Source organism: Xiphophorus maculatus, chromosome 23 (genome assembly GCF_002775205.1).
Source record: "Xiphophorus maculatus strain JP 163 A chromosome 23, X_maculatus-5.0-male, whole genome shotgun sequence".
In the NCBI taxonomy this organism is placed as follows: domain Eukaryota; kingdom Metazoa; phylum Chordata; class Actinopteri; order Cyprinodontiformes; family Poeciliidae; genus Xiphophorus; species Xiphophorus maculatus.
The window spans coordinates 5,871,809-5,890,704 of record NC_036465.1 but is presented as its reverse complement, the minus strand read 5'-3'; positions in this window follow the sequence as shown (position 1 = coordinate 5,890,704).

Below are 18,896 nucleotides of genomic sequence, written 5' to 3'. Positions count from 1 at the left end.
AGTTGAAAATTACAGAATCTGTTGGAAAACAGACAGACTCAAATGTCAAGTAACATAATCTCATGGGCAAAGAAGTTTGAAAATGAACATCATTTTAGTGGAAATACGTTTTCTGCTGTGATGCAGAAAACTTATTTTCTGCATCACAGCAATGCAATTTGATAACCGGTTCAAATTGCACCCTCCTGTGATATGATGTGCAGATAGAAGCAGTTGTTTCTTTGGACTGTAAAAGTAAATTGCTTCTTTAAATCCATTATTACAGAAAATGCCATTTGAACATAATTTTGATGATGGCAGAAAAAAGGAAAACAACAATTAAGCTCCACCTTAATCTTGTCCCCAACATGCAATAGCCAGAACTTATCTGAGAATAAACTGTTGATACAGCAATAGCAAAATCTAGGCATGATTCAGACCTAGCAACATTTAGTCAGAATTTTTTTGATGCAACTTTTACCCTTGGCCAATCAAGTAAAATACCCTAATGTGCAGTTCACCTCACACTTTTAAAGAACACTGATACAACAAGTAAAAACAACCCGTTTTTACTGTTTATGAAACAATAAACAACCTATTGATTGCTGATTTTTTCTAGTGGTGACAAAAAGTAACAAATCCAGAAATCTGTGTATAATATTTTTTTATTGGCCATAAAATTACCAATTGTAGTCATATTTTCAATAATGGGATGCAATTTAGACATAACAGCTAATTTTTGGCTTAAGTTTCAAAAGAGGACCATAGAACAATAAAAAAGACTTTAAGTGCTTTTATTAGAGAATTTAGGAAAATACCTGGAGTTAATATTGAGCTTTTGTCATGACTAGTTGACTGGGGGAAGCAAGTTTTCATTTAAGCTGATCTCTGTGTAAACGTTCAAGTTCTTCAGTTCAGCCGTGTCCTCCTCGTGTTCCACTCTGTCACATTCACATTGATGTTTAGTGAAAGGATGACTGTCACCACAAGTCTTCCCCACAAGTCTGCAGGGAATTTAATGGACCCAGAGTTTTGAATAGACCCCAGCTGACCTTTTTTTAAAAGCATGTCAGAGTGTCTGTCAACAAGTTCACCTCTTTGCACGCTTACCTGTCACAAGCAGCAAGGAATTCAGGAATTTAGGGTCTGGACAAGGTTAGGGGCCAAGGAGGAACAAAATGGAGGTTTAATTAAATGTTTTGGTCAGAACAAAAGAGGAAAGTGATTTATTCCATGGCCATTAACTGGTGCCTTTTCTTAACCTGAGACATTTCTCAATGAATTCGATTTATTTAACCACTTTGACAAGCTGTCATGTTCTTCCCATTTAAGCTTCAGTGGATGTTGATGGAGTCAGGCGCATAATGTTTTTGATCCTGTGGCAGTTCAACTGTAAACTCCCATGAGATCTAGATAGATAAACATAAAACAAATAAGCCTGAATACCTCGAGACAACAGCGTGACCTTCATGGTAATGTGGTGTCTTTTTTGTGTTTTCAGAACTTCTTTTACCGTGCAAACAATCAGTGATAAAACCAATGATAAAAACTCAACAAGGCCGTAAATCTGATGTGTCTCATGGTGGTGAATCTTAAATATACTGTGTGCTTATTTTTAAAAATCTATGAGCCAAAGCAGGCAAGCAATACATGGGGATGTTTCTTTTCTAAACTAAAACTTCTGTCTTTGAGTCCTTGGTAGTTTTTTTGTCTAACACTTCCACACTTCTCTCACTCTATAAAAGATGTAAAATTATCAGACCTTGTAGGAGTGCCTTTGATTTGCAGTTGCCCCCACCTCACCTGACGCCAATCCAGACAGCCTGATAAGAATCATGCAAGCAGCAGCAAGACCCTGTTCATCCAATAAGAACAGATGGTATTCTGGGAAACAAGACCAAGTTCTGGTCACTGTTAAGAGGTCCCTAATTTGGGGACAATAGCATTGGTTCCGAGACTCTAGAGATCAACTTGATAAATCGATTTTCCATTTTGTGCTAACTTCAAAGACTTACCTAATTCCTGCAGAAACAACATTTGACTTTAAAGCATCTCCATAATATTGCTAAAGCTACATTTTTATACACTTTTGACTACTTCTGATTCATCAAGTGAAAAAAAATCTGGGGTAAGAGGTGGTACGAGGCTACTTAATTTCACATGTACTGCAAAAGAAAAAGTGATAACCTTAGAGCAGAGCTTTTGATTGATGGTACTCCCTAACTCCGCCTTTATCTTGTCCTGAGCTATCTCTGCGTTTATGCTGCATAGGTTTAGGCTGCTGGAGGACAAACTGACCACTTTTTCTCACTCTACCAGTTTCTCCTTTGGCTACTATTATTTGCTGTTATTTCACCTATTATCTTTAAGTTTTCTCTCTGTGTTTTTTTTTTCTCTCCATATGAGTTACATCTGATCTTTCATTCTGCATCTAAGTCCCAAAAGCTATTGTTTCTCTGTTTAAAGTTTTTGTAACAAACAGAATAATTGAGTTTCACATTGATGATCAATGGTGCAATATGCCTTTAATATTGAATTTTCTCTCCAGTAATAAAACATATTTTCCTGTGTATTTTTGTATTATTTTTTTTTCTTCTTTTTGCTGTTGTTGTTTTTGAAGTGTGTTTAAGGAGATGGTATTTAGTTTCTCTGAGGCTATTAATCATGTCAGTGTGAGATACTGCAAGGACCACATCTGAATGATAATATCAACCAGAACCACAAATATTTACACATACCATCAACTGTGGGATTAGGATATACAGGTTCTTGCACAAGACAGTATGACATGGATACATACTAAATAAAGGTAACCTGATCGAGTTTTTTACTTAACATTTGTATGAGCTGTCCTGAAAGATCACAATCTCTCTGCCTCTGGCTCTGAGGGATAGGCGGCAAGAGAGGATGAAATTGAAGCAGGATTAAAAAAAGTTTGTAAAAAAATGGCAAATAGATGCAATTTCCAAATAATTCACATTAAACTATTGCAAACTAAGAATCAATCAAAGATCAAATGTACAGTATTTGCTAAAGTGATGGATTTTTCATGAATCATTTAAAAACAGGAATGTTGTGAATTTGGAACTTCTTGTAAATCTCCTCAGTTCCTCTTTGGTGAATGAAGTACATCCACAGCCAAATGAATGAAAGTAATGTTTACATCAAACAAAACTACTACATTGAATTATGTCTAGGGCAGATGAAATAACATTACAACAAATTTCAAAAACATAAAAACATTGATGTTATGTTAATAAACAGCTACCTTTTTTCCAACCCAAAAACGTTTTTTTTTTTTATGTTTTTTTTTTTACCCCTCCAGGGGGTCTTTTGTAGGCTCTAGTGTCCCTTATATGAAAGTAGGCTGACAGTAAAGGGGGAAGGAGAGGGGGAAAGACATGCAGCAAATGTCGTCGGGTCCGGAAATCAAACCTGCGACGGCCGCGTCGAGGACTCAAGGCCTCCAAACGTGGGTCGTGCTATCCCCTACGCCACCACAGCACGCCTTTAAATGTTTTTTTAAGACAACACTGCTTTTCATTTTCTGACAAACCTTTACAAATCAAGTTTGATACGTATAGCCTTCAAAGATCTTGCATTTCTTCACTGTCGTGAAAATACACCCTGCTGTCTGTGCAGTACCAAACAAAGGCTCTCTTTTAGGTGTTATCTTGTCCTGGCTATGGCCTTGTGCTCCTCCACCAGAAAAAACAACAACTTTTTTTTTCGTTTCCTGCCAATCAGCAGCCTCTGCCTGAGCAACCTGAGCATGGGATCTTACATTTCACACAATTGTGGATAAAGAAAGTGCATAAAAAAATTCTGTCTGATACACTGGAATGTAAAATAACCTCCCTCCCGAAGTACTGATTCTTGAAGGTAAGCATCATTGGTGAGGCTGAAGCTTTGACTAAACAAGTTGGACTGTGTGGACACTAGGCTTACATTAATGGTATGATGAAGTATGATGCATTAGGAGTTGGCCAGTATGGGATTCTCATTCTCTAAAATTGTAAAAATAACACTAAGATTTAATATTAGAGTATTAACCTAAACATTTTCAATGAAAATTATAACATGAAGAAATAGCCTTTGAATAAAACAGGAAATAAAAAATTCTTTGTATACTGCAGCTAAACTTTTTTAGCAGACTGAATATTGCAGTTATAAAATGCTATGTAGATTTTTTTTTTTTTCAATTTGTATAAGTAGACCTAAGTAAAAATTAGGAATCAAAAACTTTAAGATTTAGTAGAAATGTTAACTCCATAAATGCATATTTTTGTTCTGCGCTTTGTTCTGCTCCCTGTAGCAACACAATTTATTTTCCCTGCTGATGATTGGCTGCACCCACAAGAGCGGAGGTAAGGAAGAATGTGGATGTTATCTTCTGCAGTAGTCCCAAGACAGACAAGACATTAGTGCATATTATGGTGTTTGAAATATTAAAACAGGCAGTAATAATTCAAATATTGAATTAACATTAATGGCTGCCTCGTTCACTTGGGCATTTCTCTCTTCGCAGTGGGGGAGAGTAGTTTACATCGCAAGCAATTTTCGCTAAGCTTCATACCATCAAAACGGTGCATTACATGGTATATCACGTCCAAATGTAAAAAATTTTAAAATTAAAATTTTAAATTTCAACATCGTCCACACCTCCGGCAAGAAAGCATTTCTCCATAGAGCAAGGGTACAGACCTTCTGTGTGAAGCAAATCTGAAAAAAAAGAGTAGTTTTTACCAGGCTATACACAGACAGTTGCACAATGCAATTGCCTAGCCTTATGCAAACCCAAAATATAAACATTAATAAAGTTTGTCAACTGCTGGTAATGTTATCTCAGGTATCTACAAGGGATCCTCTGTGTCTAGTGACTTTCATTCACCATTTTGACTGTTAAAGATATTTACCTCATTCTTATGCACTGTTTTTTGTCAATAACAATACATTTCTGCTTGGAGTTCACTTGCTGAGAGGTAAAGCCATTAGTGTTCCACCTGGCACTCAGACAGAATGGGACCCATAAATATTACTAAGATACACCTGCAGGACCTCTCCAGGAGAAAACAGACATCTGTCTTAGCGTGGAACATAAATTGTGGTTGACTGACAACATTAGTCTTTTCTGAAGCCCTGGAAATGCTTTTTTAACTGCCGCTCTGACGTGTAGCTATATAGAAAGAGAGATAGACAGATGGATGAATGGACAATGTGTCATATGTGTCAGTGAAGCAGAACTGCTGAGAATTTGCTCCTTGTTTCCTGGAACCTACTGTGTTCACACACATGGACACTTCAACCATAAGGTGTACACTGACACAGACATTTATACTCACACACACATACACATAGGAGTTTTGGGCAGTCCTGTACCTCCTGCTTCAGCACCATCTGCCCACTTGATTTATGGGCATACCAACCCAAGGCCCCACTCTCAGACACTGTTTTAAGAAAAACTTTTATGGATATTCATAAACAAACACTAAATCTGTTTCACATCCGAATGCATCCTACTTCTTAAACCAAAACTGCAGGTTGCAAGTGTTTGGTTTTGCCAACTCACAATTGATTTTAAGCTTAATTGCAACATTAGCAGATAGTCTGGTACAAATTTAGCAAATAAATGATTTATAAAGGAAATTTTTGGTCCTGGTCTGCTGCTTCTAGACATAGTCCAAGAGCTAAAAATAACATCCAGCTGTTTCCCCCCCCTTATTAGCAATAAATAAATGTGCCAAAACTGTAATGAAAATGTTTTGTTCAAGAAAGCATAATGTGTCTCCTTTAAAAGAAAAATAGTAAAAAAAAAAAAAAGCTCTTTTAAAGAAAGCATATTTACTGAAGTGGCATGATCTAATGGTAAAATTTGTAAACAAATCTGACTTTAAATTTCAGTAGTTTCATAGTATGCCCACATTCTTGTATTAATATGTTTTTGAATTGGTTTGATGCAACATTCTAAACTAAGAAATTCAATATCATGTCAAAAGCTTTTGGGGGGGTGTATTTTACAAAATTTACTTCTTGAACTTTATATCATGTTATAATGTCATTCTCTCATCAAAAACATAGAGTTTTGCTTTGAGTCATTCACTCATGTTTGAGGAGTACTTGAGTCTTCTGTGGCAGCCATTCGTGGTTAATGACTTCTCAAACAATGTGGCAACTATTTACCCAAAGCTCTACCTTGGCACTTCAGTCTCAGCAGCAGCGACAGTAGCTCGCAAAATTCAGATAAGTGGAAATAATTTGCACTATTGAAGGCATTTTCAACAGAACCTCTGCAGCACACTGACAGGGTCAGAACATTCAGGGTTGTTATGTTCTAACCATAGATGAGGAGTGGACAAAAAAGTGACATTTTTGGTCATCTCTTCTTTTTCTATGACAGTGCAGCCACCGTTTTACAATAGAGGAAGCCACAAACCATCAGTCCAGCTTCAACTCATCCACTTGAGCCAATAACTGAGCCATGACATGGACATCATTATTCATGTATTAGTGTATAGATTTATAGATCAGTCCTTCTCTACCAACTACAGTTTCTCACAGAGTAGAATAGGATGCCTCCTCTGTTATTTACTTTGTACTAAAGTTAGATAACCAAAGCAGTCAAGACCATCAGTGTGATGGGAAATAACTGCAACCATTTGGGTTATGTGAGAGTTGTGCCTAAATTGTGTCAGAAAGCAACAATTGAAATGAATCTGACATCTCTAAAAGCTTGTCTTGGACCAAGCCTGCTGCCTGGCATGGGCTCAATGCCCTTTATCTCAGTGCTTGCTGTGGAAGATATTGACATTTTCTTCAAGTGAAGCAAAGCAGTTTTTAACCATTTTTAAAGGTCAAAGAGAGTATGAATGTTACAAAAGGACATGTAAGAGTGATCATTACATTCATTAAGATTTGCTTTGATCAAGGCTTTCAAATCCTGCAAAAGTAGGATAAAGCTACATACTGTAGATCACTGGAGGGCTTACACCAGGGCCAACACAGTACAGACGTGGGTAATAAAAAACCCATATCTGGATTTGTTGTTTCACTTAGACATAATATTTAAGACACCTGCCCTTGAGGGAATATTTACACTGGTGAGTATATATCTAAATATCTATTAATATAGATGGAGTAATTTTGGTACATCAGCCATGCCTGAGAAAGATTATCCAGTATTCCATGTTTTCTCCACTTGTGGATAATAACTCTCATTGTGGCTCAAAAAACCTAGGAAGAGGTTTTGTTACAATTTTCGTACTAACAGATATCAATCATTTTGTTTCTTGCTGATTGCTGAAATTCATTCACTGGCCATGGTTTGTTAAATTTTGGGATGTTTTAGTCTACTTCATTGTTTTCTTACAGGTTCTAAGTGATTTTCTGTTTTTGTTTTTTTTTTTACAGGTCTGTGTTTACGAGAAATCTCATGACAGCTCTGGTTCATGATGCATACATTTCTGTTTTTGGAGGGTAAGATTTGTCTTTTGTTTGGTTCTGTTTTTTTTTCTTCTCACATCAATTAGCTCTCTATGACATAAACATGAGGAATAGTATGCTTTGAAGGCTTCCCTTATTTTCATTTTAAATTTAAGACTTTGGCTGTTATTCCTACCACTCCTTAGATGTCAAGGCATATTTTCTCTTTTCATTCTCTTTAATTGTTAAATACCTTCTTTGAACTGCCAGCTGTGCGATTTGTATTAATGACAACACTTATAGCCCAATAAGTGCTTCTCCCTCAACATGTATCTGTGACGCATGGCTGCATGAAACAACATGTTTTTCAGTAGATAGCGGAAGGTTTTACAGATATACTGATTTATCAGATGTCTACCACTGTTTTAAGTGCTATTAATCTCTGTGTGCATAAACATTTATCCTCTTCCCAGTGTCCATATGATGAGGAACATTCACATCAGTTGCAGGAATCACTTTTTTATTGTGTAGATGCAACTTTTCCTAATGCATATACCACCTTGATCTGTCCAGTGGTATTTTCTGTATCTTAGATGAGCTTTGACATAGGCTGCCTCTGTGGATGTGTGTAACTTAAGCCCGTTAATTCCAGTAAAAATCCTTTCTCTGTGAATGATGTGGAACACAATACGAAGATTTAGGTTTTCAGAAATAGCTCAAAGAGAACTCTCAAAGACTTGCACTTCAGTACAAATTTCTTTAGGTGTCCCGAACCCAAACACATTGTTGAACTAAAGATTTATCCAAGTTGCAAGCAGGCATCTTTTACAGCAGCAACAAAGTGGGTTAATGTCATGTTTTTCATGCATATCAAAAAAGCTGAAGCAAGAATTTGGTGTGGCAGAAATTAAGAGAGGTTATAGATAAGAACTTGTTGGTTTCAAGGAAGTTAAAACAATTTGTTGACTCAGAAAAGGAAAATGGGGGTGAGAATATTTCAAAGATGCTGAAGCCTCTGGTGTTGTGGAGCCAACCAATCAGACTTGTTTCTTCACTGTCTCCTGGTACAACACTTGAGCACCAGGTTTTAACCTTGGACTGGTGTGGCAGTCCCAGGTTTTAAGAGGCTTGGCCAAGCAGTTTGCTCCTACTGTTGAGGGATCTTCTCAGCCTCCCTGGGAAAGTTTACAACGGGGTATTAAAAAGGAGGCTGACTGCCAAACTTCATGTTCAGAAAACACTGAGTGGTTTTTGTCCTTGCTGTTGAAACAATGGAGCAGATTAGCTACTAGATTGTTGCAAAGTGGTTGAAAGTCTACTTTGTAAGCAATCTCTACATTTATTTTGTAAATGGAGTGTTAGTGTTAGGGAGCACAGAATTTGAATTGATTCAATGGGACATTCTGGTCTTATGTTATAATACTTAAATTATCTTTTCATTAGCTCTATATCATATTAATAAAATTAAATCAAAATAAGCACATAGAATGTGTCACATTGTGTGTAATAAGGCTGAATATGAATTACAAATTAGCTTTGAAACATTATTCTTGTTTATTAAAATAAACAAATGTTCCTCACTGACTCAAAGGAACTCTCTGAGGACAAAACATTGTCAATAGCTTTTCTTTCCCACTATGTCACCAAAAAGAAAAACTTCTCCCTCAATGCAAATGTGTAAATATAATTGTGTCCCTAGAGTGTATAAAAACAAACACGCAAACACATGATCAGCGCAACTGAACACTGAGCAAACATAATGTAGTTGGAGAATGATCAAGGGACTTTTCACTTGTGCAATGTTGGTGAAGCATGTCTGACCTTCCTGAAAACACACTTGTAAAAGATAGACAAGAACTCTGCCAACATCTCACGCACCTTCAAACACACGAGCATTTCACTGTGCTGCATATTCTCAAGCCTCTCTTGACAGTTTAAATTTTAATGGCAGCTCTGTCTTTTCAGTCAGGATAATGGCTCATATTTTTTAACTCCCTGTTAGATCAATTGTTTGCTAGAGTGTGATGAAGCACAATACGGTTCCGTCATGCAAATTAGCCTTTTATGAGACTCCTGAACTCCCTGCTCTATAAAGCTCAACAGAGTCGAGTTCACTGCAGATGAATAGGTATTAATCACCTTTATTTCACATGAACAAAAAGCCATTTTAAAGTGGCAGGTGATGCTATTTTCTTAAGTTTATATAAAAAAAACTAAACACAAAACTTCTAAATTATGCATTTACCCTACAGATTTCAACCAACAGTGAAAAAGCCTAATGGTTCTGAATGACAGTTTTCATACACACAGTCAGAGTTGCTTAATAATTGAGAAACATAATCATTTTCTGAAACTGTCTATTATCTTGAAAATAAGCAGTCTCTCTATATCCAATCATCAGGGAGTCATGGGCCAATCACTTATAAGGCCTAAGTTAATAAATGCATAAACAAAAACAACTCTTTGTTGCCACAGCACACCAAGACTCCTTCCATGGTAATTACATTTAATTAGTAGACATTAATTAATGATTCAAATGTGTAAGCAACAAACGCAAAAGGCTATTTAGAAAGAGAAGCTGGTGCAACGATGGTACCCAAAGTTTACACTGTCCAAAACAAAGAGAAATTACAAAAAAGAAACAAGAGCTCCATAATACACTCTACTGAGTTTCCATGTTAAAGGTTAAAATTTATGAAATCACAAAAAAAAAAAGAAAAACATATCTTGCTTGAAGCCAAAGCCTTTTTAATTAACATATTATGGCCACTTCACTTATGTTTACAAAGTTGCGTCTTAATGGCCTACAAATGTTCTGGAACAATGTTATTGGGACAAATGAAACCAATACTGGAGACATCTTTCAAGAAAACTAATCAAAATACAGCTGAACAAACCCTCACAACAGCTGTCTGGTAAAGTGGTAGAGAGATGATTATTTGGGCATCTGGTCACATTGTAGTCATTAACAAACTCTCTCATTATCACCACAATGATGACAAAGCAGCAAATCTCAATATGAAGAGCAAAAAATGTGGTGTCAGTATGGGACTAGGCACCATACTAGGCATCCACAGCTTAAAAAAATACTAATGACTGAGGTCCAAAGATCTGTTGTTTAAATGTACTTTAACACAATACTTTATGTATGTTGCTATGGTAGTAATTGATGCTTATCAGATGATTCACTGCATAACAGCTTACTTATTGTTGGAATGTTGTAAAGAACTTCCTTTACAGTATTGTAATGATTGAAGGTAAAAAGGCTTCTGATTCATGTTTTTGCAGCTAAAAGGGGTTTCACAGGTTATTATCTCATTTCACAGAACACTTCAAGTTAGGATAAAGGCATTTTCTTGATGTCTCATTTACCTTTTTGAAAAGGTAAATGCAGTGGGGGTGGTTGAAGTCAACCCGCATCTGCTAATTCCCTGATTTGTCAAGGAGTTAGTCACAGTCTCCTGTATGAGTTGGTGTGTGTAAAAGCAGGCTAGGGAGTGAGGCAGTGAAGATGTACGATTTGTGCAACAGTTCATCCACAGGATCTAAGGGCATAAACAAGAATCAGATTCATGTCCCATGAAAATGTTAGGAATATGAGAATGTATGTTTTAAATGCTTCATCAGTCAGAAACAAAATCATTACACTGAGTTCACCCAATATTAGGACTTTGAAAATAATTGTATAGGGAGAATTCAGATACAAACTGTGTGGGATTGTGTTGTCTCCAACTGTGATTTAAGAATGACCAGCGTCAGGTGCTACGGTGCTGCAGGGGGAAGAGTACAACCCATGGACAGAGGCCTCAGTCCTGGATCCTGCTTCCATTTCCATCAGCTTTGGCCACCTATCACTAAGCTCTGAAAGGTACCAAGCTATTTTTTATATCATTAAATGCTAAATGTAAGTTTAGCATTTAATTGTGGGTAATAGATCATTAATCACTTCTTAGAAAGCTAAGAACAAAGATGATTCAACCATAACTCCTTTTTCTTACACAAGTTCTCCGAAATGGGTAAATGAGGCAGAACATTTTCAAAATGAAAGAACAACAATAACCTAAAGGGACTGTCATGTATTGACTATACACTATTGATCCTGTGTGTAGAGCTTTTTCTCCCCTACCAAAGGTGCAGTAAATAAAGGAGAGACGTTAAACTTGAAGTCCTGTTTGTGTGTCAACAAAATGCTATGAATGATGTATTACAATAAGACTGAAAAATAAAGAGGTGAAATATTTCATCTGATGAAATCAGTTTTTTACATCACCACAAAAATCACAACTGGCTTGGACCTTGATCAGTTCTAACAACGGGGGGCAAGTATCATATTGTTGTTCCTTCTGTCAAATATGAAGTAATTCATGGATTAGCCACTTTCTCCGTTCTTTAGTGCCCCCTGTCATTATGCTGTGAACTACAGGCCACAGGGGAGGAAGCCCCTAAACTTTCCTAGTTACTGCCTTGTGTTTCATCAAGTACACGACTAAGACTTGATGTCTTTCTAAACGTGATACTAATACATGTGACAGAAAAAAAGGTCAGGAATGGCAGGTCAATTGGATATGAACATCTTAATTCATTTTAGCTTCCAGAGAAAAGTCTAAATGTAGAAAGTGGATTAACAAAAATCTTGCTTAAGTGCTTATACAACTAATTTCTGATTTATTTTTGATTGGTGGTTCTGTCATCACAGATTAAACGGAATTAAATTATTCAGTTAAATACAATAAAATAAAATAAGTAGCATTTTTCTGATTTTGGTGGGGAAAATGCTACTTTATCTAAAGGAACACCAGGGCAAGAAATATATTGTGACATTATGTATTGATTTCTTTAAACTTAAAAAAAAAATTTTTTTTAAAAAGCATTCTGATTTTTCTCATTCCCTATTACTCTATTTGTGTTCTTAAGATCCAGCAATTGAGAGACCTGATCTTAGGACAGGATGAGATGAATATGTCATTTTGTACTGTTTACTAACCTCTGACACTGAGCAAAGCAGTTTCTACTTTGATATTACAGCTTGTCAGCATGATTTACAATTCCATTTGAGGGTGGAATTTCACATTAAAGCAGCTGCGCTTTTTCTAAATAGTAAAAAACAGTCCCTAATTACAGCCCTTCTGAACAAGAATAATCAGCTTTTCCCAGAGAAAATTATCCTCATTGTTCTTTGTTGGTGCCCCGCAGAGAAGAACTTAGATGTTGACATGTTGGCTCGGATCCCCTGAGCTTGGAGACAATATCTACAGTAACTATTTTGGTAACACTCCTCTTTTTTAGGCATGACAGGTTTGTCCAAACCTGTTCAGTTATGAGAGCTGTCTATTTGACATTGTGAAAGAAAGTGATTCCAAATGCATTCCTTGATCTTCTGAGTCTGTATCCGCATGTTTCTTCTGGTCCGTATCGCCACTAAGCTCTTTTTTTCCCTGTTTTTGTTGGAAGGCTCTTTTAATCTTTCTGCTTCACTCAGATTTTCTTCCTCCTTATTGAAACTGATCCTCTCTACAGCTGAAGTTCCTTAAAGGGAAACTAATGAAATCTCCAGTTTGTCTCAGTTTATTATTTATATTGTCTGAAGGCTAGTTAAAATGAATAAAACACATAGCATAACAGAATAAAAGGTTAAAAGCTATTGTTATTGGTGATCTGTCGAAAGGTCACAATACAATTACATGGGAAGCAGACATCACAAATTTGTCATGTAATTCCCGCACTATAGATTTAAAAACTCTTCATTGTCAAACAGTTGTTCCTGAAGCAGTTTTTCTGTCACACCTGACAATTCACAGCACAAATGCTGACAATTTCATTATTATTATTATGGTTTATTGTGGTTCCATCATCATGTGTGCTAGAGAGAAAGTCCGAGTTTAATAATCGGAAAGCCCCTGCTGAAATTACTGATGCTGTGAGAGTTACGATAAATTACTATCAATGTTTCGACAATGCTTGACATGAGCGTCATTTCTGGTTTTACAGGAGATCAAGAGTGTAATTACCTGGTTAGTAGAGGAACAAAAAAATAGGTAAGTGGATGAAAGAATGTTGCTGTAGCTACATTCATTTAATAAAATAAGTCCTAAATAGCTGATATTGTTATATGCAATTATAATGATAGATTTGTTAATAATTAGTACTGACTGTTTAAATACTGAAGCTGGAGATCTAATCAGCAAACATTATCTGTACAAATAAAAAAAAATTATAGTTTAAAGAGGCTATGAAAGTCTTTGTGAAGAGGTAACAAATTAATAAATTCCTGCTTATTGCATTCTGTTGCTTATAAAATTATTTGTTTCTGCCTCAGAGGCTGACCTGTTTATAAGGAATGATGGGAAATTATAAAATGAGGAAGACTTTCTTGAACGGGCTGACATTTTTGATAAACCTGCACCACAGATAAGTGTAATGAGATAATTTCCTTTAAAGCTGGTCAGGCAATGACACCAATCAAACACAATGTTGTAATTACATTTACTAATTTATTTATAAGGTGCTTGTGTTTGATTTTTGATTTATCTATTTAAACGTTCTAAGACATTTACAAATATACCGGTATATTAATCAAGGATTAAAGGGACAACAATAAACTGGCATTTACAACTTCTGGCCAGGAAAAACATTGAAGACATGTATAACAACAGGCACAAAATACAATATAGTGTCCAATTAACCTAGCATACATATTTATGAGGGAGGTCAGAGTACATGAAACTGCACATGCATGAGACTGGATCAATAGTTTCCCTTCCAGCTCCTCATATGCATCATAATAACATTTTATGGGCAGACTTTCAATTATCTTTGGTTGAAAACTTTACTACAAAAACCTGTCTTGAATAACAGAATCAGAAATTGGTAAAAGGTTTGAGTGGATCACTGTGTGAAATGCCATACCTTGCTAGAACACAGTCTCATACCACTAATGCTGTATACATTTCAAAAATGCATTTTTTTACTTTGACAATTATGTGGCTTTTTTAGGTTTTGGTCTTGTGTTTTCCTTTTTTGATGAGTAGACAGCAGCAAGTGCTGACTGCCATCTCTGGCAACAGTTACTGTACATATCCCCATTTTAAAAGAGTGACCCATTGACAATTAACAGCTGTTATACATGTTTCCTCAGTTTTGGGTAAACAAAGATGACAAAAAGACCTATTTAATATATCTTTAATAGACTTAGCACCATGTGAGTATCATCATAAGAAACTAAAGATTATAATCTGAGAATGTAAGACATTGTTAATACCCACTTTACCTGCCATTACTTGACTTGCATTTTAAATATTTTGTTTCCTATGAAGAATACAAGCAACACGAAAAAATAAATTAAGTAGGTTTGAAAGATCTAGGGATGTTTTTCTCAAGAAAAAAACATTTTTGTTTCATAGGAATATTTTTAACATCAGCATGATTATTGCAACGCCAGTATAATGATCCCACCTGCAGAAAATCGTATGGGTTGCCTTTAAACTCACTTTCTTAATCTCCCTTGCTTCAATAATATTCAAGTTCCACTTCATAACACAGCTTATCCAGGTCCAATGCTAATACAAACAGATCCACACTGGAAGCTGTAAAGTTAAACTACCCTTCCTTGAGGTTGTTTTTCTGCTGAAAGTGCCCCCAATGGCAATACTGCAAGAAAAACTTGCCCCCATAATCTGTTTTTTGAAAGATCAAAGTAAACTTTATTCAATAATCACATTGCTTTGGGCAACCAGAAACACTAGCAAGCAGAGTGGTGTGAGGATTTTAAGCTGGAACTCTCTCTTAGCTGCAGGCTATAAAAGTTCAAGCAAACGCATATCAATATAAAGAATAAATGCTACATTTTGAGCCAAGTCATCAACAATCTATCATTATCTTTCTTTTGGCAAGTAACCTTAGGTTTAATATGATGTTTAGAAAATGTCATTATATAAATATCAATGCAGAAACAGGATTTATTAGGTTCTTTTAGATCTGTACACAGGAAGACAAGCTTCAATCTCCTATCATCAGTCAGTGTTTAACATTCACTAGATTACACTGAGCCAAGAAGTAGATCAAAGTGTGCTTTCAGTAATGGAAACAAAGAAAATCATACCTAATATTGCCAGCGATATTAAATCCTAATGAAAGACATGGAAGTTTGTGGTTGTAAAGTGTGATCATACTTGAGAATGTGGCTGTCTTGAGATACCAGCTTAAATCGCCTTTGAGACTTAAACCTATAAATTTTCACATTTGTGTTTCTCAACAACTTTGCATCACAGTTCTTTCAGAGTCCATCTGGTCCAGGTAATAACGGCATTTTTGGGAATGGTTATGATCCGAACTGGCCTGGTGAGAATTCAGGCCTTGGAAAGAGCAGCTGCAAGTGATTGGGAGACAATAGTCTGTGGTTTCTGCCCAGAAAATGTTCTGAATCATTAAGTGCAGTTACAGTTTGAAACTCACAGAACAACCAACAAATTGAAGCCTGTTAAAAAAGAAAAGAAAAAGTCTCAATTTCAAATAGTTGCATAAAACATACCTGCAATGTTTTGCAATCCCATTTGCGTAATGCAAAGCCTTTTCTGTTTGAATTTGTGAAAAAAACTCTGCTTCCAGCATTTGATGTTTCCTCACCTCCATGCTGATATTTAGTCATCCAGCAGCAGTAATAAATTCTCTGATTAACGCATGTAACATCTGCAACATAAGACCTAATTTTATGCCTGAATAATGTTTGTTGTCAGATCGTAGCATCTGCTCATAAACTCTGATTTTGTTTGATATTTTTCAAATTCCCTCTAGTTTGTCTTGAAGAATTTTCTTGCACTATGTGATATTTGATGCAATACCTTGATTGTACTTGTGGTGAGAATGCTCTAAAAATGATATCTCAGTTTTGCAGAGTCTTTCTCAAATTCATTTAATTTGTTCCTAAAGAAAAATCATGAAATCTTCTTCCATTTATCTAAAAATATTCTACAATATAAATGTTTTTAATAATTTTAATATCATAAAGCAAATGGAGAATTACACCATAGGTGTGCACATTTTTTAAAAAATTATCTTCCAAATCTGGGCGAAATTGTTAAATATTTTAAAACCAGTGAAAGTGTTTCCTGCATTTTTACAGCTATAAATAACAGAAGTGCTTCAAAGATAGAAGGTTATGTTGCTCATGTGATTATTTCTAAAGGTCACAAACTAATTTCCATGCAAAAAATAATCCATTTGTACCATCAGCATGGCAGCAAACTAAAACTTGTCAAACCATATGTTTTTCCATATGGAAATGCTTCAGTCTTTGCCAGGACTGAAAGAGTGGGTGCATATTGTAAATGTCACACAGAGAGAGCAAAAACAATTTCAATGCCATATTGTTACCTTGTCCTGAACTGTTCCAGTTTAAGTAAAAATGAAATCACAGTTTAAACACATTACATGAGCATCTTTATCTCTGCGACCTGTTATTTTATTCCTGAACCTTCCATCAGTGTATTTCAATTTTTCATTCCTGTAGAACAGCAGGATATCAACCACCACTGCCAAGTGCAACCCAGCCAGTATGTCGCAATAATTGTTTTACACTGTGGATTAAAATTTCGGATAAAATAATGTTACAGTTGCAAATTTACCCAGACAAAATACATGTTCAAAAATAGCAATTTAAATGCAAACTGACTTGAAGTCAAAACTACATCGAGATAAAAGTAATAAAAAAAAAATTTTTTCTTATCTGTGCACTATAAAACAGACCAAACCTTACCATTTACACTTTACCTACCACAAAAATACTGTGAACTAGTGAAGAATATCCAAGACATACTCTCAATAAATAAAAAATAAAAATAAAAATACTCTATAGGGGTAAAGTAGATAGTTTAAACACCAACAAGAATCTTCTGCACTGTTCACATGTATATCAAATCTTCAGTTACCAGATTCTAAAATACATCATTTGGCCTTCAAATATACGTTTAACAGTTATTGAGCAAGACAGCAGGACAGCAAATCAGCTGCGAGGCAATCCGTCACCACCTGATGACTTCAGCCTGACAGGGTAGTCAGGTGTTGATTGGTCAGTGGCATCTTTAACCTTTTATTGCATTTGTTGGGTCTTGTTTTTCCAACTTCACCTGTTAGTAGCATGTGTCATCCATCAGTCATATGCTGGACTGCTGAGAGCTCCCAGTCAATCAGCTTTTGTTTAAATATGAGGCAGACACCGTGTGAAAAACAAGAGGTCAAGAATCAAGGAGTGACGAGGAAGACAAGATGGTACAGCCTGTTGGGAGAGGATGGAGAGTTGGGTGTGAAATTAAAGATGGAAAAGACCAAATATAGTATTTTATCAAGCGCCTCGTCTTTTCCCAAAGCTCATTCTTAGATCTGCAGTTTTCTGCGCAGCTTCTGGCTTACAGAGGACCCCTTCCCCAGGACTCAATATGATCAGGTATACTCGTTTTATTAAATACCTTTTAGCACTTGTGTAATTTTTTGGATGGCTGCTTTTTACTTTTACTAGAGTAGAAATATGTTGAAGTAGTACTACGGTTATTTGAGTAAAACATTTGGGTACTATACCCACTCCTGCCCAGTATTCTTCAGTCCAACATGCACCAACCCACTCTCACACCTCTTCTACTGGTTCTCATAAATAAGAGTGATGAAAGAAAAGTTGTTCTGTAGAGTTATGCCGACAGATTTAATGCAGAGCATGACCTCACCTTCACTCCTCAGCAGCATCTGTCAGTTCAACTTAATGCAGTGCAGGGACAAACTCGTTTCCTTACAACTTGTTTATCACCTGCAGTCATGGGTACTGCCCGTGGACCTTAATCAAAGCATTAAGGCAATATTAAATACATGATTTATAGACAGACGTGTTACTTTTTTAATGGAAAAACAAAGGAAGTGGAGATGGTTGAGTGAGCCCCAGGTTATTTGACTGTTGCTCTGACATTGATCTCATCAAATTTTATTGGAGCCTAGTCCATATCCATGTTTTACACTTGTCTAACCCTTTTGACCACAAGACGCTGGTTTAAAAAGATGCAAGAGGGCCTCATCTGTGATTATGAAAATATATTTAAAAACAGAAACAGAATTAAAGCAAAAATGAATGCCTGTTTTAAGGGCAGAGGTAGCAGGTGTTGTGAATGTAATACCTGTCTCATTCCAAATATGTCTGAATACATATAATGATCAGTATTGTATATTTCTTATTCACACAGATTGGAAACAGATGAGGGTTTGTCGAACAAGCCGTGTCTCACACCACAGAGTTTGCTTCCCCATAAATAAAGCGAAACATTCATTTCCTTTCCTTATTTCACACCTGTATTATCTGCCATCACTTTCCAAAGAAGATGACATATTTTATTTAGTTTTTAAGTATTCTAATCTCACAGTAAGTTATAGCTGAAAATAAACCACAAACCAATGGACACATCCTCCTAGAGGTTTTGAGCAGTCCATCCTTTTACAGTCTTTTTGCTAATGGAATAAACATA